Source organism: Pungitius pungitius, chromosome 8, assembly GCF_949316345.1.
Source record: "Pungitius pungitius chromosome 8, fPunPun2.1, whole genome shotgun sequence".
Taxonomy (NCBI): Eukaryota; Metazoa; Chordata; class Actinopteri; order Perciformes; family Gasterosteidae; genus Pungitius; species Pungitius pungitius.
Window position 1 is genome coordinate 9,310,218 of NC_084907.1, and position 24,544 is coordinate 9,334,761.

Consider the following 24,544-nt stretch of genomic DNA (forward strand, 5'->3'; position numbering starts at 1 on the left):
CACTTATGAAATGCTAATGGTATGCATTCATTTAAGATAACGGTTGCCTCTTCATTTTTCCATTGTCTACTTACACGGTCTAGACCATTGAAACTCCATCAAATAGTAGGTGGAGTTTATGTGACTTGGTTGGATTGAGTATTTAAGATGGGTAAATCAGTGGAAGAAACACAAGTTTCACACCTTCGAGGACACAACACAGAGGATGCGACGAGGGATCCAGCTGCACTACAGGTGAACTCATCACAGCTCACTGGAAATCTTAAATGTTGCCTCAACTTGAGCATTGGCTTGTGTTTGAATTCAGTAAGTGCTACTTGTTGGGGCGGTTGATCATGACAAATACTACACACCAAAACCGAAGATAAAGGTCAATGAAATCCAATTCAGATAACCTCAAACTGGGACACTGATGATGTTTCAGTTCATAAGTGCTTCTCTTTGGGGTTGTCTTGTTTGAGTGTTCTTCAACAGAGAGCGGTTTCAAGGATAAAAAAGTAGCATGGAAGAAGAAGACATTGTTTGAGCAATAACTCTCAGATAACTTCAAATAGAGCCACTGGTGATGATTGTGTTCATAAGTGCTTCTCTTTGGGGTTGTCTTAGTGATTTGAATCAGATGGAACTGAATGAAGTGCAATACTCCTATCTGTGTCCACATTTGGTCTTCATGATTACCCTTACAAAAACACTCACTTTGGTTCTTAATACAGTAAGTGCTTTTTGTTGGGGTAGTTTTGTTGATCTCTGACTATTGTGTGTTGGAGTTGTGTTTCATTTAAAATGTCTTGCCTGAATCTTGTCTAAATCTTAAGTCCTTAGTTTTATATGGGATTTATCTTCAGGTCAGTTGTCTTTTACTTCACAAGTCACCATGGGACCTCATGGTAGAAGGTGCCTTCCAGAGTTTGCATTGCTTCAAAGTACTGTTGGTCGAGCTGCAACTGATGGCCACCCAGTAGCAAAGAGTTGCACAATGCCGAACGATTGCAGTGATTGACCACTTATGAAATGCTAATGGTATGCATTCATTTAAGATAACGGTTGCCTCTTCATTATTCCATTGTCTACTTACCCGGTCTAAACCATTTAAACTCCATCAAATAGTAGGTGGAGTTTATGTGACTTGGTTGGATTGAGTATTTAAGATGGGTAAATCTGTGGAAGAAACACAAGTTTCACGCCTTCGAGGACACAACACAGAGGATGCGACGAGGGATCCAGCTGCACTACAGGTGAACTCATCACATCTCACTGTAAGTCTTAAATGTTGCCTCAACTTGAGCATTGGCTTGTGTTTGAATTCAGTAAGTGCTACTTGTTGGGGCGGTTGATCATGACAAATACTACACACCAAAACCGAAGATAAAGGTCAATGAAATCCAATTCAGATAACCTCAAACTGGGACACTGATGATGTTTCAGTTCATAAGTGCTTCTCTTTGGGGTTGTCTTGGTTGAGTGTTCTTCAACAGAGAGCGGTTTCAAGGATAAAAAAGTAGCATGGAAGAAGAAGACATTGTTTGAGCAATAACTCTCAGATAACTTCAAATAGAGCCACTGCTGATGATTGTGTTCATAAGTGCTTCTCTTTGGGATTGTCTTAGTGATTTGAATCAGATGGAACTGAATGAAGTGCAATACTCCTCTCTGTGTCCACATTTGGTCTTCATGATTACCCTTACAAAAACACTCACTTTGGTTCTTAATACAGTAAGTGCTTTTCGTTGGGGTAGTTTTGTTGATCTCTGACTATTGTGTGTTGGAGTTGTGTTTCATTTAAAATGTCTTGTCTGAATCTTGTCTAAAATGTCTAAATCTTAAGTCCTTAATTTTGCATGGGATATATCTTTAGGTCAATTGTCTTTTACTTCACAAGTCACCGTGGGACCTCATGGTAGAAGGTGCCTTCCAGAGTTTGCATTGCTTCAAAGTACTTTTGATCGAGCTGCAACTGATGGCCACCAAGTAGCAAAGAGTTGCACAATGCCGAACGATTGCAGTGATTAACCACTTATGAAATGCTAATGGTATGCATTTATTTAAGATAACGGTTGCCTCTTCATTATTCCATTGTCTACTTACACGGTCTAGACCATTGAAACTCCATCAAATAGTAGGTGGAGTTTATGTGACTTGGTTGGATTGAGTATTTAAGATGGGTAAATCTGTGGAAGAAACACAAGTTTCACGCCTTCGAGGACACAACACAGAGGATGCGACGAGGGATCCAGGTGCACTACAGGTGAACTCATCACATCTCACTGGAAGTCTTAAATGTTGCCTCAACTTGAGCATTGGCTTGTGTTTGAATTCAGTAAGTGCTACTTGTTGGGGCGGTTGATCATGACAAAAACTACACACCAAAACCGAAGATAAAGGTCAATGAAATCCAATTAAGATAACCTCAAACTGGGACACTGATAATGTTTCAGTTCATAAGTCCTTCTCTTTGGGGTTGTCTTGGTTGAGTGTTCTTCAACAGAGAGCGGTTTCAAGGATAAAAAAGTAGCATGGAAGAAGAAGACATTGTTTGAGCAATAACTCTCAGATAACTTCAAATAGAGCCACTGGTGATGATTGTGTTCATAAGTGCTTCTCTTTGGGGTTGTCTTAGTGATTTGAATCAGATGGAACTGAATGAAGTGCAATACTCCTCTCTGTGTCCACATTTGGTCTTCATGATTACCCTTACAAAAACACTCACTTTGGTTCTTAATACAGTAAGTGCTTTTTGTTGGGGTAGTTTTGTTGATCTCTGACTATTGTGTGTTGGAGTTGTGTTTCATTTAAAATGTCTTGCCTGAATCTTGTCTAAAATGTCTAAATCTTAAGTCCTTAATTTTGCATGGGATTTATCTTCAGGTCAGTTGTCTTTTACTTCACAAGTCACCATGGGACTTCATGGTAGAAGGTGCCTTCCAGAGTTTGCATTGCTTCAAAGTACTGTTGATCGAGCTGCAACTGATGGCCACCAAGTAGCAAAGAGTTGCACAATGCCGAACGATTGCAGTCATTGACCACTTATGAAATGCTAATGGTATGCATTCATTTAAGATAACGGTTGCCTCTTCATTATTCCATTGTCTACTTACACGGTCTAAACCATTTAAACTCCATCAAATAGTAGGTGGAGTTTATGTGACTTGGTTGGATTGAGTATTTAAGATGGGTAAATCTGTGGAAGAAACACAAGTTTCACGCCTTCGAGGACACAACACAGAGGATGCGACGAGGGATCCAGCTGCACTACAGGTGAACTCATCACAGCTCACTGGAAGTCTTAAATGTTGCCTCAACTTGAGGATTGGCTTGTGTTTGAATTCAGTAAGTGCTACTTGTTGGGGCGGATGATCATGACAAATACTACACACCAAAACCGAAGGTAAAGGTCAATGAAATCCAATTCAGATAACCTCAAACTGGGACACTGATGATGTTTCAGTTCATAAGTGCTTCTCTTTGGGGTTGTCTTGGTTGAGTGTTCTTCAACAGAGAGCGGTTTCAAGGATAAAAAAGTAGCATGGAAGAAGAAGACATTGTTTGAGCAATAACTCTCAGATAACTTCAAATAGAGCCACTGGTGATGATTGTGTTCATAAGTGCTTCTCTTTGGGGTTGTCTTAGTGATTTGAATCAGATGGAACTGAATGAAGTGCAATACTCCTCTGTGTGTCTACATTTGGTCTTCATGATTACCCTTACAAAAACACTCACTTTGGTTCTTAATACAGTAAGTGCTTTTTGTTGGGGTAGTTTTGTTGATCTCTGACTATTGTGTGTTGGAGTTGTGTTTCATTTAAAATGTCTTGTCTGAATCTTGTATAAAATGTCTAAATCTTAAGTCCTTAATTTTGCATGGGATTTATCTTCAGGTCAGTTGTCTTTTACTTCACAAGTCACCATGGGACCTCATGGTAGAAGGTGCCTTCCAGAGTTTGCATTGCTTCAAAGTACTGTTGATCGAGCTGCAACTGATGGCCACCAAGTAGCAAAGAGTTGCACAATGCCGAACGATTGCAGTCATTGACCACTTATGAAATGCTAATGGTATGCATTCATTTAAGATAACGGTTGCCTCTTCATTATTCCATTGTCTACTTACACGGTCTAGACCATTTAAACTCCATCAAATAGTAGGTGGAGTTTATGTGACTTGGTTGGATTGAGTATTTAAGATGGGTAAATCTGTGGAAGAAACACAAGTTTCACGCCTTCGAGGACACAACACAGAGGATGCGACGAGGGATCCAGCTGCACTACAGGTGAACTCATCACAGCTCACTGGAAGTCTTAAATGTTGCCTCAACTTGAGGATTGGCTTGTGTTTGAATTCAGTAAGTGCTACTTGTTGGGGCGGATGATCATGACAAATACTACACACCAAAACCGAAGGTAAAGGTCAATGAAATCCAATTCAGATAACCTCAAACTGGGACACTGATGATGTTTCAGTTCATAAGTGCTTCTCTTTGGGGTTGTCTTGGTTGAGTGTTCTTCAACAGAGAGCGGTTTCAAGGATAAAAAAGTAGCATGGAAGAAGAAGACATTGTTTGAGCAATAACTCTCAGATAACTTCAAATAGAGCCACTGGTGATGATTGTGTTCATAAGTGCTTCTCTTTGGGGTTGTCTTAGTGATTTGAATCAGATGGAACTGAATGAAGTGCAATACTCCTCTGTGTGTCTACATTTGGTCTTCATGATTACCCTTACAAAAACACTCACTTTGGTTCTTAATACAGTAAGTGCTTTTTGTTGGGGTAGTTTTGTTGATCTCTGACTATTGTGTGTTGGAGTTGTGTTTCATTTAAAATGTCTTGTCTGAATCTTGTCTAAAATGTCTAAATCTTAAGTCCTTAATTTTGCATGGGATTTATCTTCAGGTCAGTTGTCTTTTACTTCACAAGTCACCATTGGACCTCATGGTAGAAGGTGCCTTCCAGAGTTTGCATTGCTTCAAAGTACTGTTGATCGAGCTGCAACTGATGGCCACCAAGTAGCAAAGAGTTGCACAATGCCGAACACTTGCAGTGATTGACCACTTATGAAATGCTAATGGTATGCATTCATTTAAGATAACGGTTGCCTCTTCATTATTCCATTGTCTACTTACACGGTCTAGACCATTGAAACTCCATCAAATAGTAGGTGGAGTTTATGTGACTTGGTTGGATTGAGTATTTAAGATGGGTAAATCAGTGGAAGAAACACAAGTTTCACGGCTTCGAGGACACAACACAGAGGATGCGACGAGGGATCCAGCTGCACTACAGGTGAACTCATCACATCTCACTGGAAGTCTTAAATGTTGCCTCAACTTGAGCATTGGCTTGTGTTTGAATTCAGTAAGTGCTACTTGTTGGGGCGGTTGATCATGACAAATACTACACACCAAAACCGAAGGTAAAGGTCAATGAAATCCAATTCAGATAACCTCAAACTGAGACACTGATGATGTTTCAGTTCATAAGTGCTTCTCTTTGGGGTTGTCTTGGTTGAGTGTTCTTCAACAGAGAGCGGTTTCAAGGATGAAAAAGTAGCATGGAAGAAGAAGACATTGTTTGAGCAATAACTCTCAGATAACTTCAAATAGAGCCACTGGTGATGATTGTGTTCATAAGTGCTTCTCTTTGGGGTTGTCTTAGTGATTTGAATCAGATGGAACTGAATGAAGTGCAATACTCCTCTCTGTGTCCACATTTGGTCTTCATGATTACCCTTACAAAAACACTCACTTTGGTTCTTAATACAGTAAGTGCTTTTTGTTGGGGTAGTTTTGTTGATCTCTGACTATTGTGTGTTGGAGTTGTGTTTCATTTAAAATGTCTTGCCTGAATCTTGTCTAAATCTTAAGTCCTTAATTTTGCATGGGATTTATCTTCAGGTCAGTTGTCTTTTACTTCACAAGTCACCATGGGACCTCATGGTAGAAGGTGCCTTCCAGAGTTTGCATTGCTTCAAAGTACTGTTGATCGAGCTGCAACTGATGGCCACCAAGTAGCAAAGAGTTGCACAATGCCGAACGATTGCAGTCATTGACCACTTATGAAATGCTAATGGTATGCATTCATTTAAGATAACGGTTGCCTCTTCATTATTCCATTGTCTACTTACACGGTCTAAACCATTTAAACTCCATCAAATAGTAGGTGGAGTTTATGTGACTTGGTTGGATTGAGTATTTAAGATGGGTAAATCTGTGGAAGAAACACAAGTTTCACGCCTTCGAGGACACAACACAGAGGATGCGACGAGGGATCCAGCTGCACTACAGGTGAACTCATCACATCTCACTGGAAGTCTTAAATGTTGCCTCAACTTGAGGATTGGCTTGTGTTTGAATTCAGTAATTGCTACTTGTTGGGGCGGATGATCATGACAAATACTACACACCAAAACCGAAGGTAAAGGTCAATGAAATCCAATTCAGATAACCTCAAACTGGGACACTGATGATGTTTCAGTTCATAAGTGCTTCTCTTTGGGGTTGTCTTGGTTGAGTGTTCTTCAACAGAGAGCGGTTTCAAGGATAAAAAAGTAGCATGGAAGAAGAAGACATTGTTTGAGCAATAACTCTCAGATAACTTCAAATAGAGCCACTGGTGATGATTGTGTTCATAAGTGCTTCTCTTTGGGGTTGTCTTAGTGATTTGAATCAGATGGAACTGAATGAAGTGCAATACTCCTCTGTGTGTCTACATTTGGTCTTCATGATTACCCTTACAAAAACACTCACTTTGGTTCTTAATACAGTAAGTGCTTTTTGTTGGGGTAGTTTTGTTGATCTCTGACTATTGTGTGTTGGAGTTGTGTTTCATTTAAAATGTCTTGTCTGAATCTTGTATAAAATGTCTAAATCTTAAGTCCTTAATTTTGCATGGGATTTATCTTCAGGTCAGTTGTCTTTTACTTCACAAGTCACCATTGGACCTCATGGTAGAAGGTGCCTTCCAGAGTTTGCATTTATTCAAAGTACTGTTGATCGAGCTGCAACTGATGGCCACCAAGTAGCAAAGAGTTGCACATTGCCGAAAGATTGCAGTGATTGACCACTTATGAAATGCTAATTGTATGCATTCATTTAAGATAACGGTTGCCTCTTCATTTTTCCATTGTCTACTTACACGGTCTAGGCCATTGAAACTCCATCAAATAGTAGGTGGAGTTTATGTGACTTGGTTGGATTGAGTATTTAAGATGGGTAAATCAGTGGAAGAAACACAAGTTTCACGGCTTCGAGGACACAACAAAGAGGATGCGACGAGGGATCCAGCTGCACTACAGGTGAACTCATCACAGCTCACTGGAAGTCTTAAATGTTGCCTCAACTTGAGCATTGGCTTGTGTTTGAATTCAGTAAGTGCTACTTGTTGGGGCGGTTGATCATGACAAAAACTACACACCAAAACCGAAGATAAAGGTCAATGAAATCCAATTAAGATAACCTCAAACTGGGACACTGATGATGTTTCAGTTCATAAGTGCTTCTCTTTGGGGTTGTCTTGGTTGAGTGTTCTTCAACAGAGAGCGGTTTCAAGGATAAAAAAGTAGCATGGAAGAAGAAGACATTGTTTGAGCAATAACTCTCAGATAACTTCAAATAGAGCCACTGGTGATGATTGTGTTCATAAGTGCTTCTCTTTGGGGTTGTCTTAGTGATTTGAATCAGATGGAACTGAATGAAGTGCAATACTCCTCTCTGTGTCCACATTTGGTCTTCATGATTACCCTTACAAAAACACTCACTTTGGTTCTTAATACAGTAAGTGCTTTTTGTTGGGGTAGTTTTGTTGATCTCTGACTATTGTGTGTTGGAGTTGTGTTTCATTTAAAATGTCTTGCCTGAATCTTGTCTAAAATGTCTAAATCTTAAGTCCTTAATTTTGCATGGGATTTATCTTCAGGTCAGTTGTCTTTTACTTCACAAGTCACCATGGGACTTCATGGTAGAAGGTGGCTTCCAGAGTTTGCATTGCTTCAAAGTACTGTTGATCGAGCTGCAACTGATGGCCACCAAGTAGCAAAGAGTTGCACAATGCCGAACGATTGCAGTGATTGACCACTTATGAAATGCTAATGGTATGCATTCATTTAAGATAACGGTTGCCTCTTCATTTTTCCATTGTCTACTTACACGGTCTAGACCATTGAAACTCCATCAAATAGTAGGTGGAGTTTATGTGACTTGGTTGGATTGAGTATTTAAGATGGGTAAATCAGTGGAAGAAACACAAGTTTCACGGCTTCGAGGACACAACAAAGAGGATGCGACGAGGGATCCAGCTGCACTACAGGTGAACTCATCACAGCTCACTGGAAGTCTTAAATGTTGCCTCAACTTGAGCATTGGCTTGTGTTTGAATTCAGTAAGTGCTACTTGTTGGGGCGGTTGATCATGACAAATACTACACACCAAAACCGAAGGTAAAGGTCAATGAAATCCAATTCAGATAACCTCAAACTGGGACACTGATGATGTTTCAGTTCATAAGTGCTTCTCTTTGGGGTTGTCTTGGTTGAGTGTTCTTCAACAGAGAGCGGTTTCAAGGATAAAAAAGTAGCATGGAAGAAGAAGACATTGTTTGAGCAATAACTCTCAGATAACTTCAAATAGAGCCACTGGTGATGATTGTGTTCATAAGTGCTTCTCTTTGGGGTTGTCTTAGTGATTTGAATCAGATGGAACTGAATGAAGTGCAATACTCCTCTCTGTGTCCACATTTGGTCTTCATGATTACCCTTACAAAAACACTCACTTTGGTTCTTAATACAGTAAGTGCTTTTTGTTGGGGTAGTTTTGTTGATCTCTGACTATTGTGTGTTGGAGTTGTGTTTCATTTAAAATGTCTTGCCTGAATCTTGTCTAAATCTTAAGTCCTTAATTTTGCATGGGATTTATCTTCAGGTCAGTTGTCTTTTACTTCACAAGTCACCATGGGACCTCATGGTAGAAGGTGCCTTCCAGAGTTTGCATTGCTTCAAAGTACTGTTGGTCGAGCTGCAACTGATGGCCACCAAGTAGCAAAGAGTTGCACAATGCCGAACGATTGCAGTGATTGACCACTTATGAAATGCTAATGGTATGCATTCATTTAAGATAACGGTTGCCTCTTCATTATTCCATTGTCTACTTACACGGTCTAAACCATTTAAACTCCATCAAATAGTAGGTGGAGTTTATGTGACTTGGTTGGATTGAGTATTTAAGATGGGTAAATCTGTGGAAGAAACACAAGTTTCACGCCTTCGAGGACACAACACAGAGGATGCGACGAGGGATCCAGCTGCACTACAGGTGAACTCATCACAGCTCACTGGAAGTCTTAAATGTTGCCTCAACTTGAGCATTGGCTTGTGTTTGAATTCAGTAAGTGCTACTTGTTGGGGCGGTTGATCATGACAAATACTACACACCAAAACCGAAGGTAAAGGTCAATGAAATCCAATTCAGATAACCTCAAACTGAGACACTGATGATGTTTCAGTTCATAAGTGCTTCTCTTTGGGGTTGTCTTGGTTGAGTGTTGCTCAACAGAGAGCGGTTTCAAGGATGAAAAAGTAGCATGGAAGAAGAAGACATTGTTTGAGCAATAACTCTCAGATAACTTCAAATAGAGCCACTGGTGATGATTGTGTTCATAAGTGCTTCTCTTTGGGGTTGTCTTAGTGATTTGAATCAGATGGAACTGAATGAAGTGCAATACTCCTCTCTGTGTCCACATTTGGTCTTCATGATTACCCTTACAAAAACACTCACTTTGGTTCTTAATACAGTAAGTGCTTTTTGTTGGGGTAGTTTTGTTGATCTCTGACTATTGTGTGTTGGAGTTGTGTTTCATTTAAAATGTCTTGCCTGAATCTTGTCTAAATCTTAAGTCCTTAATTTTGCATGGGATTTATCTTCAGGTCAGTTGTCTTTTACTTCACAAGTCACCATGGGACCTCATGGTAGAAGGTGCCTTCCAGAGTTTGCATTGCTTCAAAGTACTGTTGATCGAGCTGCAACTGATGGCCACCAAGTAGCAAAGAGTTGCACAATGCCGAACGATTGCAGTCATTGACCACTTATGAAATGCTAATGGTATGCATTCATTTAAGATAACGGTTGCCTCTTCATTATTCCATTGTCTACTTACACGGTCTAGACCATTGAAACTCCATCAAATAGTAGGTGGAGTTTATGTGACTTGGTTGGATTGAGTATTTAAGATGGGTAAATCAGTGGAAGAAACACAAGTTTCACGGCTTCGAGGACACAACACAGAGGATGCGACGAGGGATCCAGCTGCACTACAGGTGAACTCATCACATCTCACTGGAAGTCTTAAATGTTGCCTCAACTTGAGCATTGGCTTGTGTTTGAATTCAGTAAGTGCTACTTGTTGGGGCGGTTGATCATGACAAATACTACACACCAAAACCGAAGGTAAAGGTCAATGAAATCCAATTCAGATAACCTAAAACTGAGACACTGATGATGTTTCAGTTCATAAGTGCTTCTCTTTGGGGTTGTCTTGGTTGAGTGTTCTTCAACAGAGAGCGGTTTCAAGGATGAAAAAGTAGCATGGAAGAAGAAGACATTGTTTGAGCAATAACTCTCAGATAACTTCAAATAGAGCCACTGGTGATGATTGTGTTCATAAGTGCTTCTCTTTGGGGTTGTCTTAGTGATTTGAATCAGATGGAACTGAATGAAGTGCAATACTCCTCTCTGTGTCCACATTTGGTCTTCATGATTACCCTTACAAAAACACTCACTTTGGTTCTTAATACAGTAAGTGCTTTTTGTTGGGGTAGTTTTGTTGATCTCTGACTATTGTGTGTTGGAGTTGTGTTTCATTTAAAATGTCTTGCCTGAATCTTGTCTAAATCTTAAGTCCTTAATTTTGCATGGGATTTATCTTCAGGTCAGTTGTCTTTTACTTCACAAGTCACCATGGGACCTCATGGTAGAAGGTGCCTTCCAGAGTTTGCATTGCTTCAAAGTACTGTTGATCGAGCTGCAACTGATGGCCACCAAGTAGCAAAGAGTTGCACAATGCCGAACGATTGCAGTCATTGACCACTTATGAAATGCTAATGGTATGCATTCATTTAAGATAACGGTTGCCTCTTCATTATTCCATTGTCTACTTACACGGTCTAGACCATTGAAACTCCATCAAATAGTAGGTGGAGTTTATGTGACTTGGTTGGATTGAGTATTTAAGATGGGTAAATCAGTGGAAGAAACACAAGTTTCACGGCTTCGAGGACACAACACAGAGGATGCGACGAGGGATCCAGCAGCACTACAGGTGAACTCATCACATCTCACTGGAAGTCTTAAATGTTGCCTCAACTTGAGCATTGGCTTGTGTTTGAATTCAGTAAGTGCTACTTGTTGGGGCGGTTGATCATGACAAATACTACACACCAAAACCGAAGGTAAAGGTCAATGAAATCCAATTCAGATAACCTAAAACTGAGACACTGATGATGTTTCAGTTCATAAGTGCTTCTCTTTGGGGTTGTCTTGGTTGAGTGTTCTTCAACAGAGAGCGGTTTCAAGGATGAAAAAGTAGCATGGAAGAAGAAGACATTGTTTGAGCAATAACTCTCAGATAACTTCAAATAGAGCCACTGGTGATGATTGTGTTCATAAGTGCTTCTCTTTGGGGTTGTCTTAGTGATTTGAATCAGATGGAACTGAATGAAGTGCAATACTCCTCTCTGTGTCCACATTTGGTCTTCATGATTACCCTTACAAAAACACTCACTTTGGTTCTTAATACAGTAAGTGCTTTTTGTTGGGGTAGTTTTGTTGATCTCTGACTATTGTGTGTTGGAGTTGTGTTTCATTTAAAATGTCTTGCCTGAATCTTGTCTAAATCTTAAGTCCTTAATTTTGCATGGGATTTATCTTCAGGTCAGTTGTCTTTTACTTCACAAGTCACCATGGGACCTCATGGTAGAAGGTGCCTTCCAGAGTTTGCATTGCTTCAAAGTACTGTTGGTCGAGCTGCAACTGATGGCCACCAAGTAGCAAAGAGTTGCACAATGCCGAACGATTGCAGTGATTGACCACTTATGAAATGCTAATGGTATGCATTCATTTAAGATAACGGTTGCCTCTTCATTATTCCATTGTCTACTTACACGGTCTAAACCATTTAAACTCCATCAAATAGTAGGTGGAGTTTATGTGACTTGGTTGGATTGAGTATTTAAGATGGGTAAATCTGTGGAAGAAACACAAGTTTCACGCCTTCGAGGACACAACACAGAGGATGCGACGAGGGATCCAGCTGCACTACAGGTGAACTCATCACAGCTCACTGGAAGTCTTAAATGTTGCCTCAACTTGAGCATTGGCTTGTGTTTGAATTCAGTAAGTGCTACTTGTTGGGGCGGTTGATCATGACAAATACTACACACCAAAACCGAAGGTAAAGGTCAATGAAATCCAATTCAGATAACCTCAAACTGAGACACTGATGATGTTTCAGTTCATAAGTGCTTCTCTTTGGGGTTGTCTTGGTTGAGTGTTGCTCAACAGAGAGCGGTTTCAAGGATGAAAAAGTAGCATGGAAGAAGAAGACATTGTTTGAGCAATAACTCTCAGATAACTTCAAATAGAGCCACTGGTGATGATTGTGTTCATAAGTGCTTCTCTTTGGGGTTGTCTTAGTGATTTGAATCAGATGGAACTGAATGAAGTGCAATACTCCTCTCTGTGTCCACATTTGGTCTTCATGATTACCCTTACAAAAACACTCACTTTGGTTCTTAATACAGTAAGTGCTTTTTGTTGGGGTAGTTTTGTTGATCTCTGACTATTGTGTGTTGGAGTTGTGTTTCATTTAAAATGTCTTGCCTGAATCTTGTCTAAATCTTAAGTCCTTAATTTTGCATGGGATTTATCTTCAGGTCAGTTGTCTTTTACTTCACAAGTCACCATGGGACCTCATGGTAGAAGGTGCCTTCCAGAGTTTGCATTGCTTCAAAGTACTGTTGATCGAGCTGCAACTGATGGCCACCAAGTAGCAAAGAGTTGCACAATGCCGAACGATTGCAGTCATTGACCACTTATGAAATGCTAATGGTATGCATTCATTTAAGATAACGGTTGCCTCTTCATTATTCCATTGTCTACTTACACGGTCTAGACCATTGAAACTCCATCAAATAGTAGGTGGAGTTTATGTGACTTGGTTGGATTGAGTATTTAAGATGGGTAAATCAGTGGAAGAAACACAAGTTTCACGGCTTCGAGGACACAACACAGAGGATGCGACGAGGGATCCAGCTGCACTACAGGTGAACTCATCACATCTCACTGGAAGTCTTAAATGTTGCCTCAACTTGAGCATTGGCTTGTGTTTGAATTCAGTAAGTGCTACTTGTTGGGGCGGTTGATCATGACAAATACTACACACCAAAACCGAAGGTAAAGGTCAATGAAATCCAATTCAGATAACCTAAAACTGAGACACTGATGATGTTTCAGTTCATAAGTGCTTCTCTTTGGGGTTGTCTTGGTTGAGTGTTCTTCAACAGAGAGCGGTTTCAAGGATGAAAAAGTAGCATGGAAGAAGAAGACATTGTTTGAGCAATAACTCTCAGATAACTTCAAATAGAGCCACTGGTGATGATTGTGTTCATAAGTGCTTCTCTTTGGGGTTGTCTTAGTGATTTGAATCAGATGGAACTGAATGAAGTGCAATACTCCTCTCTGTGTCCACATTTGGTCTTCATGATTACCCTTACAAAAACACTCACTTTGGTTCTTAATACAGTAAGTGCTTTTTGTTGGGGTAGTTTTGTTGATCTCTGACTATTGTGTGTTGGAGTTGTGTTTCATTTAAAATGTCTTGCCTGAATCTTGTCTAAATCTTAAGTCCTTAATTTTGCATGGGATTTATCTTCAGGTCAGTTGTCTTTTACTTCACAAGTCACCATGGGACCTCATGGTAGAAGGTGCCTTCCAGAGTTTGCATTGCTTCAAAGTACTGTTGATCGAGCTGCAACTGATGGCCACCAAGTAGCAAAGAGTTGCACAATGCCGAACGATTGCAGTCATTGACCACTTATGAAATGCTAATGGTATGCATTCATTTAAGATAACGGTTGCCTCTTCATTATTCCATTGTCTACTTACACGGTCTAGACCATTGAAACTCCATCAAATAGTAGGTGGAGTTTATGTGACTTGGTTGGATTGAGTATTTAAGATGGGTAAATCAGTGGAAGAAACACAAGTTTCACGGCTTCGAGGACACAACACAGAGGATGCGACGAGGGATCCAGCAGCACTACAGGTGAACTCATCACATCTCACTGGAAGTCTTAAATGTTGCCTCAACTTGAGCATTGGCTTGTGTTTGAATTCAGTAAGTGCTACTTGTTGGGGCGGTTGATCATGACAAATACTACACACCAAAACCGAAGGTAAAGGTCAATGAAATCCAATTCAGATAACCTAAAACTGAGACACTGATGATGTTTCAGTTCATAAGTGCTTCTCTTTGGGGTTGTCTTGGTTGAGTGTTCTTCAACAGAGAGCGGTTTCAAGGATGAAAAAGTAGCATGGAAGAAGAAGACATTGTTTGAGCAATAACTCTCAGATAACTTCAAATAGAGCCACTGGTGATGATTGTGTTCATAAGTGCTTCTCTTTGGGGTTGTCTTAGTGATTTGAATCAGATGGAACTGAATGAAGTGCAATACTCCTCTCTGTGTCCACATTTGGTCTTCATGATTACCCTTACAAAAACACTCACTTTGGTTCTTAATACAGTAAGTGCTTTTTGTTGGGGTAGTTTTGTTGATCTCTGACTATTGTGTGTTGGAGTTGTGTTTCATTTAAAATGTCTTGCCTGAATCTTGTCTAAATCTTAAGTCCTTAATTTTGCATGGGATTTATCTTCAGGTCAGTTGTCTTTTACTTCACAAGTCACCATGGGACCTCATGGTAGAAGGTGCCTTCCAGAGTTTGCATTGCTTCAAAGTACTGTTGATCGAGCTGCAACTGATGGCCACCAAGTAGCAAAGAGTTGCACAATGCCGAACGATTGCAGTCATTGACCACTTATGAAATGCTAATGGTATGCATTCATTTAAGATAACGGTTGCCTCTTCATTATTCCATTGTCTACTTACACGGTCTAGACCATTGAAACTCCATCAAATAGTAGGTGGAGTTTATGTGACTTGGTTGGATTGAGTATTTAAGATGGGTAAATCAGTGGAAGAAACACAAGTTTCACGGCTTCGAGGACACAACACAGAGGATGCGACGAGGGATCCAGCTGCACTACAGGTGAACTCATCACATCTCACTGGAAGTCTTAAATGTTGCCTCAACTTGAGCATTGGCTTGTGTTTGAATTCAGTAAGTGCTACTTGTTGGGGCGGTTGATCATGACAAATACTACACACCAAAACCGAAGGTAAAGGTCAATGAAATCCAATTCAGATAACCTAAAACTGAGACACTGATGATGTTTCAGTTCATAAGTGCTTCTCTTTGGGGTTGTCTTGGTTGAGTGTTCTTCAACAGAGAGCGGTTTCAAGGATGAAAAAGTAGCATGGAAGAAGAAGACATTGTTTGAGCAATAACTCTCAGATAACTTCAAATAGAGCCACTGGTGATGATTGTGTTCATAAGTGCTTCTCTTTGGGGTTGTCTTAGTGATTTGAATCAGATGGAACTGAATGAAGTGCAATACTCCTCTCTGTGTCCACATTTGGTCTTCATGATTACCCTTACAAAAACACTCACTTTGGTTCTTAATACAGTAAGTGCTTTTTGTTGGGGTAGTTTTGTTGATCTCTGACTATTGTGTGTTGGAGTTGTGTTTCATTTAAAATGTCTTGCCTGAATCTTGTCTAAATCTTAAGTCCTTAATTTTGCATGGGATTTATCTTCAGGTCAGTTGTCTTTTACTTCACAAGTCACCATGGGACCTCATGGTAGAAGGTGCCTTCCAGAGTTTGCATTGCTTCAAAGTACTGTTGATCGAGCTGCAACTGATGGCCACCAAGTAGCAAAGAGTTGCACAATGCCGAACGATTGCAGTCATTGACCACTTATGAAATGCTAATGGTATGCATTCATTTAAGATAACGGTTGCCTCTTCATTATTCCATTGTCTACTTACACGGTCTAAACCATTTAAACTCCATCAAATAGTAGGTGGAGTTTATGTGACTTGGTTGGATTGAGTATTTAAGATGGGTAAATCTGTGGAAGAAACACAAGTTTCACGCCTTCGAGGACACAACACAGAGGATGCGACGAGGGATCCAGCTGCACTACAGGTGAACTCATCACAGCTCACTGGAAGTCTTAAATGTTGCCTCAACTTGAGGATTGGCTTGTGTTTGAATTCAGTAAGTGCTACTTGTTGGGGCGGATGATCATGACAAATACTACACACCAAAACCGAAGGTAAAGGTCAATGAAATCCAATTCAGATAACCTCAAACTGGGACACTGATGATGTTTCAGTTCATAAGTGCTTCTCTTTGGGGTTGTCTTGGTTGAGTGTTCTTCAACAGAGAGCGGTTTCAAGGATAAAAAAGTAGCATGGAAGAAGAAGACATTGTTTGAGCAATAACTCTCAGATAACTTCAAATAGAGCCACTGGTGATGATTGTGTTCATAAGTGCTTCTCTTTGGGGTTGTCTTAGTGATTTGAATCAGATGGAACTGAATGAAGTGCAATACTCCTCTGTGTGTCTACATTTGGTCTTCATGATTACCCTTACAAAAACACTCACTTTGGTTCTTAATACAGTAAGTGCTTTTTGTTGGGGTAGTTTTGTTGATCTCTGACTATTGTGTGTTGGAGTTGTGTTTCATTTAAAATGTCTTGTCTGAATCTTGTCTAAAATGTCTAAATCTTAAGTCCTTAATTTTGCATGGGATTTATCTTCAGGTCAGTTGTCTTTTACTTCACAAGTCACCATTGGACCTCATGGTAGAAGGTGCCTTCCAGAGTTTGCATTTATTCAAAGTACTGTTGATCGAGCTGCAACTGATGGCCACCAAGTAGCAAAGAGTTGCACATTGCCGAAAGATTGCAGTGATTGACCACTTATGAAATGCTAATTGTATGCATTCATTTAAGATAACGGTTGCCTCTTCATTTTTCCATTGTCTACTTACACGGTCTAGACCATTGAAACTCCATCAAATAGTAGGTGGAGTTTATGTGACTTGGTTGGATTGAGTATTTAAGATGGGTAAATCAGTGGAAGAAACACAAGTTTCACGGCTTCGAGGACACAACAAAGAGGATGCGACGAGGGATCCAGCTGCACTACAGGTGAACTCATCACAGCTCACTGGAAGTCTTAAATGTTGCCTCAACTTGAGCATTGGCTTGTGTTTGAATTCAGTAAGTGCTACTTGTTGGGGCGGTTGATCATGACAAATACTACACACCAAAACCGAAGGTAAAGGTCAATGAAATCCAATTCAGATAACCTAAAACTGAGACACTGATGATGTTTCAGTTCATAAGTGCTTCTCTTTGGGGTTGTCTTGGTTGAGTGTTCTTCAACAGAGAGCGGTTTCAAGGATGAAAAAGTAGCATGGAAGAAGAAGACATTGTTTGAGCAATAACTCTCAGATAACTTCAAATAGAGCCACTGGTGATGATTGTGTTCATAAGTGCTTCTCTTTGGGGTTGTCTTAGTGATTTGAATCAGATGGAACTGAATGAAGTGCAATACTCCTCTCTGTGTCCACATTTGGTCTTCATGATTACCCTTACAAAAACACTCACTTTGGTTCTTAATACAGTAAGTGCTTTTTGTTGGGGTAGTTTTGTTGATCTCTGACTATTGTGTGTTGGAGTTGTGTTTCATTTAAAATGTCTTGCCTGAATCTTGTCTAAATCTTAAGTCCTTAATTTTGCATGGGATTTATCTTCAGGTCAGTTGTCTTTTACTTCACAAGTCACCATGGGACCTCATGGTAGAAGGTGCCTTCCAGAGTTTGCATTGCTTCAAAGTACTGTTGATCGAGCTGCAACTGATGGCCACCAAGTAGCAAAGAGTTGCACAATGCCGAACGATTGCAGTCATTGACCACTTATGAAATGCTAATGGTATGCATTCATTTAAGATAACGGTTGCCTCTTCATTATTCCATTGTCTACTTACACGGTCTAGACCATTGAAACTCCATCAAATAGTAGGTGGAGTTTATGTGACTTGGTTGGATTGAGTATTTAAGATGGGTAAATCAGTGGAAGAAACACAAGTTTCACGGCTTCGAGGACACAACACAGAGGATGCGACGAGGGATCCAGCAGCACTACAGGTGAACTCATCACATCTCACTGGAAGTCTTAAATGTTGCCTCAACTTGAGCATTGGCTTGTGTTTGAATTCAGTAAGTGCTACTTGTTGGGGCGGTTGATCATGACAAATACTACACACCAAAACCGAAGGTAAAGGTCAATGAAATCCAATTCAGATAACCTAAAACTGAGACACTGATGATGTTTCAGTTCATAAGTGCTTCTCTTTGGGGTTGTCTTGGTTGAGTGTTCTTCAACAGAGAGCGGTTTCAAGGATGAAAAAGTAGCATGGAAGAAGAAGACATTGTTTGAGCAATAACTCTCAGATAACTTCAAATAGAGCCACTGGTGATGATTGTGTTCATAAGTGCTTCTCTTTGGGGTTGTCTTAGTGATTTGAATCAGATGGAACTGAATGAAGTGCAATACTCCTCTCTGTGTCCACATTTGGTCTTCATGATTACCCTTACAAAAACACTCACTTTGGTTCTTAATACAGTAAGTGCTTTTTGTTGGGGTAGTTTTGTTGATCTCTGACTATTGTGTGTTGGAGTTGTGTTTCATTTAAAATGTCTTGCCTGAATCTTGTCTAAATCTTAAGTCCTTAATTTTGCATGGGATTTATCTTCAGGTCAGTTGTCTTTTACTTCACAAGTCACCATGGGACCTCATGGTAGAAGGTGCCTTCCAGAGTTTGCATTGCTTCAAAGTACTGTTGATCGAGCTGCAACTGATGGCCACCAAGTAGCAAAGAGTTGCACAATGCCGAACGATTGCAGTCATTGACCACTTATGAAATGCTAATGGTATGCATTCATTTAAGATAACGGTTGCCTCTTCATTATTCCATTGTCTACTTACACGGTCTAGACCATTGAAACTCCATCAAATAGTAGGTGGAGTTTATGTGACTTGGTTGGATTGAGTATTTAAGATGGGTAAATCAGTGGAAGAAACACAAGTTTCACGGCTTCGAGGACACAACACAGAGGATGCGACGAGGGATCCAGCTGCACTACAGGTGAACTCATCACATCTCACTGGAAGTCTTAAATGTTGCCTCAACTTGAGCATTGGCTTGTGTTTGAATTCAGTAAGTGCTACTTGTTGGGGCGGTTGATCATGACAAATACTACACACCAAAACCGAAGGTAAAGGTCAATGAAATCCAATTCAGATAACCTAAAACTGAGACACTGATGATGTTTCAGTTCATAAGTGCTTCTCTTTGGGGTTGTCTTGGTTGAGTGTTCTTCAACAGAGAGCGGTTTCAAGGATGAAAAAGTAGCATGGAAGAAGAAGACATTGTTTGAGCAATAACTCTCAGATAACTTCAAATAGAGCCACTGGTGATGATTGTGTTCATAAGTGCTTCTCTTTGGGGTTGTCTTAGTGATTTGAATCAGATGGAACTGAATGAAGTGCAATACTCCTCTCTGTGTCCACATTTGGTCTTCATGATTACCCTTACAAAAACACTCACTTTGGTTCTTAATACAGTAAGTGCTTTTTGTTGGGGTAGTTTTGTTGATCTCTGACTATTGTGTGTTGGAGTTGTGTTTCATTTAAAATGTCTTGCCTGAATCTTGTCTAAATCTTAAGTCCTTAATTTTGCATGGGATTTATCTTCAGGTCAGTTGTCTTTTACTTCACAAGTCACCATGGGACCTCATGGTAGAAGGTGCCTTCCAGAGTTTGCATTGCTTCAAAGTACTGTTGATCGAGCTGCAACTGATGGCCACCAAGTAGCAAAGAGTTGCACAATGCCGAACGATTGCAGTCATTGACCACTTATGAAATGCTAATGGTATGCATTCATTTAAGATAACGGTTGCCTCTTCATTATTCCATTGTCTACTTACACGGTCTAAACCATTTAAACTCCATCAAATAGTAGGTGGAGTTTATGTGACTTGGTTGGATTGAGTATTTAAGATGGGTAAATCTGTGGAAGAAACACAAGTTTCACGCCTTCGAGGACACAACACAGAGGATGCGACGAGGGATCCAGCTGCACTACAGGTGAACTCATCACAGCTCACTGGAAGTCTTAAATGTTGCCTCAACTTGAGGATTGGCTTGTGTTTGAATTCAGTAAGTGCTACTTGTTGGGGCGGATGATCATGACAAATACTACACACCAAAACCGAAGGTAAAGGTCAATGAAATCCAATTCAGATAACCTCAAACTGGGACACTGATGATGTTTCAGTTCATAAGTGCTTCTCTTTGGGGTTGTCTTGGTTGAGTGTTCTTCAACAGAGAGCGGTTTCAAGGATAAAAAAGTAGCATGGAAGAAGAAGACATTGTTTGAGCAATAACTCTCAGATAACTTCAAATAGAGCCACTGGTGATGATTGTGTTCATAAGTGCTTCTCTTTGGGGTTGTCTTAGTGATTTGAATCAGATGGAACTGAATGAAGTGCAATACTCCTCTGTGTGTCTACATTTGGTCTTCATGATTACCCTTACAAAAACACTCACTTTGGTTCTTAATACAGTAAGTGCTTTTTGTTGGGGTAGTTTTGTTGATCTCTGACTATTGTGTGTTGGAGTTGTGTTTCATTTAAAATGTCTTGTCTGAATCTTGTCTAAAATGTCTAAATCTTAAGTCCTTAATTTTGCATGGGATTTATCTTCAGGTCAGTTGTCTTTTACTTCACAAGTCACCATTGGACCTCATGGTAGAAGGTGCCTTCCAGAGTTTGCATTTATTCAAAGTACTGTTGATCGAGCTGCAACTGATGGCCACCAAGTAGCAAAGAGTTGCACATTGCCGAAAGATTGCAGTGATTGACCACTTATGAAATGCTAATTGTATGCATTCATTTAAGATAACGGTTGCCTCTTCATTTTTCCATTGTCTACTTACACGGTCTAGACCATTGAAACTCCATCAAATAGTAGGTGGAGTTTATGTGACTTGGTTGGATTGAGTATTTAAGATGGGTAAATCAGTGGAAGAAACACAAGTTTCACGGCTTCGAGGACACAACAAAGAGGATGCGACGAGGGATCCAGCTGCACTACAGGTGAACTCATCACAGCTCACTGGAAGTCTTAAATGTTGCCTCAACTTGAGCATTGGCTTGTGTTTGAATTCAGTAAGTGCTACTTGTTGGGGCGGTTGATCATGACAAAAACTACACACCAAAACCGAAGATAAAGGTCAATGAAATCCAATTAAGATAACCTCAAACTGGGACACTGATGATGTTTCAGTTCATAAGTGCTTCTCTTTGGGGTTGTCTTGGTTGAGTGTTCTTCAACAGAGAGCGGTTTCAAGGATAAAAAAGTAGCATGGAAGAAGAAGACATTGTTTGAGCAATAACTCTCAGATAACTTCAAATAGAGCCACTGGTGATGATTGTGTTCATAAGTGCTTCTCTTTGGGGTTGTCTTAGTGATTTGAATCAGATGGAACTGAATGAAGTGCAATACTCCTCTCTGTGTCCACATTTGGTCTTTATGATTACCCTTACAAAAACACTCACTTTGGTTCTTAATACAGTAAGTGCTTTTTGTTGGGGTAGTTTTGTTGATCTCTGACTATTGTGTGTTGGAGTTGTGTTTCATTTAAAATGTCTTGCCTGAATCTTGTCTAAATCTTAAGTCCTTAATTTTGCATGGGATTTATCTTCAGGTCAGTTGTCTTTTACTTCACAAGTCACCATGGGACCTCATGGTAGAAGGTGCCTTCCAGAGTTTGCATTGCTTCAAAGTACTGTTGGTTGAGCTGCAACTGATGGCCACCAAGTAGCAAAGAGTTGCACAATGCCGAACGATTGCAGTGATTGACCACTTATGAAATGCTAATGGTATGCATTCATTTAAGATAACGGTTGCCTCTTCATTATTCCATTGTCTACTTACACGGTCTAAACCATTTAAACTCCATCAAATAGTAGGTGGAGTTTATGTGACTTGGTTGGATTGAGTATTTAAGATGGGTAAATCTGTGGAAGAAACACAAGTTTCACGCCTTCGAGGACACAACACAGAGGATGCGACGAGGGATCCAGCTGCACTACAGGTGAACTCATCACAGCTCACTGGAAGTCTTAAATGTTGCCTCAACTTGAGCATTGGCTTGTGTTTGAATTCAGTAAGTGCTACTTGTTGGGGCGGTTGATCATGACAAATACTACACACCAAAACCGAAGGTAAAGGTCAATGAAATCCAATTCAGATAACCTCAAACTGAGACACTGATGATGTTTCAGTTCATAAGTGCTTCTCTTTGGGTTTGTCTTGGTTGAGTGTTGCTCAACAGAGAGCGGTTTCAAGGATGAAAAAGTAGCATGGAAGAAGAAGACATTGTTTGAGCAATAACTCTCAGATAACTTCAAATAGAGCCACTGGTGATGATTGTGTTCATAAGTGCTTCTCTTTGGGGTTGTCTTAGTGATTTGAATCAGATGGAACTGAATGAAGTGCAATACTCCTCTCTGTGTCCACATTTGTTCTTCATGATTACCCTTACAAAAACACTCACTTTGGTTCTTAATACAGTAAGTGCTTTTTGTTGGGGTAGTTTTGTTGATCTCTGACTATTGTGTGTTGGAGTTGTGTTTCATTTAAAATGTCTTGCCTGAATCTTGTCTAAATCTTAAGTCCTTAATTTTGCATGGGATTTATCTTCAGGTCAGTTGTCTTTTACTTCACAAGTCACCATGGGACCTCATGGTAGAAGGTGCCTTCCAGAGTTTGCATTGCTTCAAAGTACTGTTGATCGAGCTGCAACTGATGGCCACCAAGTAGCAAAGAGTTGCACAATGCCGAACGATTGCAGTCATTGACCACTTATGAAATGCTAATGGTATGCATTCATTTAAGATAACGGTTGCCTCTTCATTATTCCATTGTCTACTTACACGGTCTAGGCCATTGAAACTCCATCAAATAGTAGGTGGAGTTTATGTGACTTGGTTGGATTGAGTATTTAAGATGGGTAAATCAGTGGAAGAAACACAAGTTTCACGGCTTCGAGGACACAACAAAGAGGATGCGACGAGGGATCCAGCTGCACTACAGGTGAACTCATCACAGCTCACTGGAAGTCTTAAATGTTGCCTCAACTTGAGCATTGGCTTGTGTTTGAATTCAGTAAGTGCTACTTGTTGGGGCGGTTGATCATGACAAAAACTACACACCAAAACCGAAGATAAAGGTCAATGAAATCCAATTAAGATAACCTCAAACTGGGACACTGATGATGTTTCAGTTCATAAGTGCTTCTCTTTGGGGTTGTCTTGGTTGAGTGTTCTTCAACAGAGAGCGGTTTCAAGGATAAAAAAGTAGCATGGAAGAAGAAGACATTGTTTGAGCAATAACTCTCAGATAACTTCAAATAGAGCCACTGGTGATGATTGTGTTCATAAGTGCTTCTCTTTGGGGTTGTCTTAGTGATTTGAATCAGATGGAACTGAATGAAGTGCAATACTCCTCTCTGTGTCCACATTTGGTCTTCATGATTACCCTTACAAAAACACTCACTTTGGTTCTTAATACAGTAAGTGCTTTTTGTTGGGGTAGTTTTGTTGATCTCTGACTATTGTGTGTTGGAGTTGTGTTTCATTTAAAATGTCTTGCCTGAATCTTGTCTAAAATGTCTAAATCTTAAGTCCTTAATTTTGCATGGGATTTATCTTCAGGTCAGTTGTCTTTTACTTCACAAGTCACCATGGGACTTCATGGTAGAAGGTGCCTTCCAGAGTTTGCATTGCTTCAAAGTACTGTTGATCGAGCTGCAACTGATGGCCACCAAGTAGCAAAGAGTTGCACAATGCCGAACGATTGCAGTGATTGACCACTTATGAAATGCTAATGGTATGCATTCATTTAAGATAACGGTTGCCTCTTCATTTTTCCATTGTCTACTTACACGGTCTAGACCATTGAAACTCCATCAAATAGTAGGTGGAGTTTATGTGACTTGGTTGGATTGAGTATTTAAGATGGGTAAATCAGTGGAAGAAACACAAGTTTCACGGCTTCGAGGACACAACAAAGAGGATGCGACGAGGGATCCAGCTGCACTACAGGTGAACTCATCACAGCTCACTGGAAGTCTTAAATGTTGCCTCAACTTGAGCATTGGCTTGTGTTTGAATTCAGTAAGTGCTACTTGTTGGGGCGGTTGATCATGACAAATACTACACACCAAAACCGAAGGTAAAGGTCAATGAAATCCAATTCAGATAACCTCAAACTGGGACACTGATGATGTTTCAGTTCATAAGTGCTTCT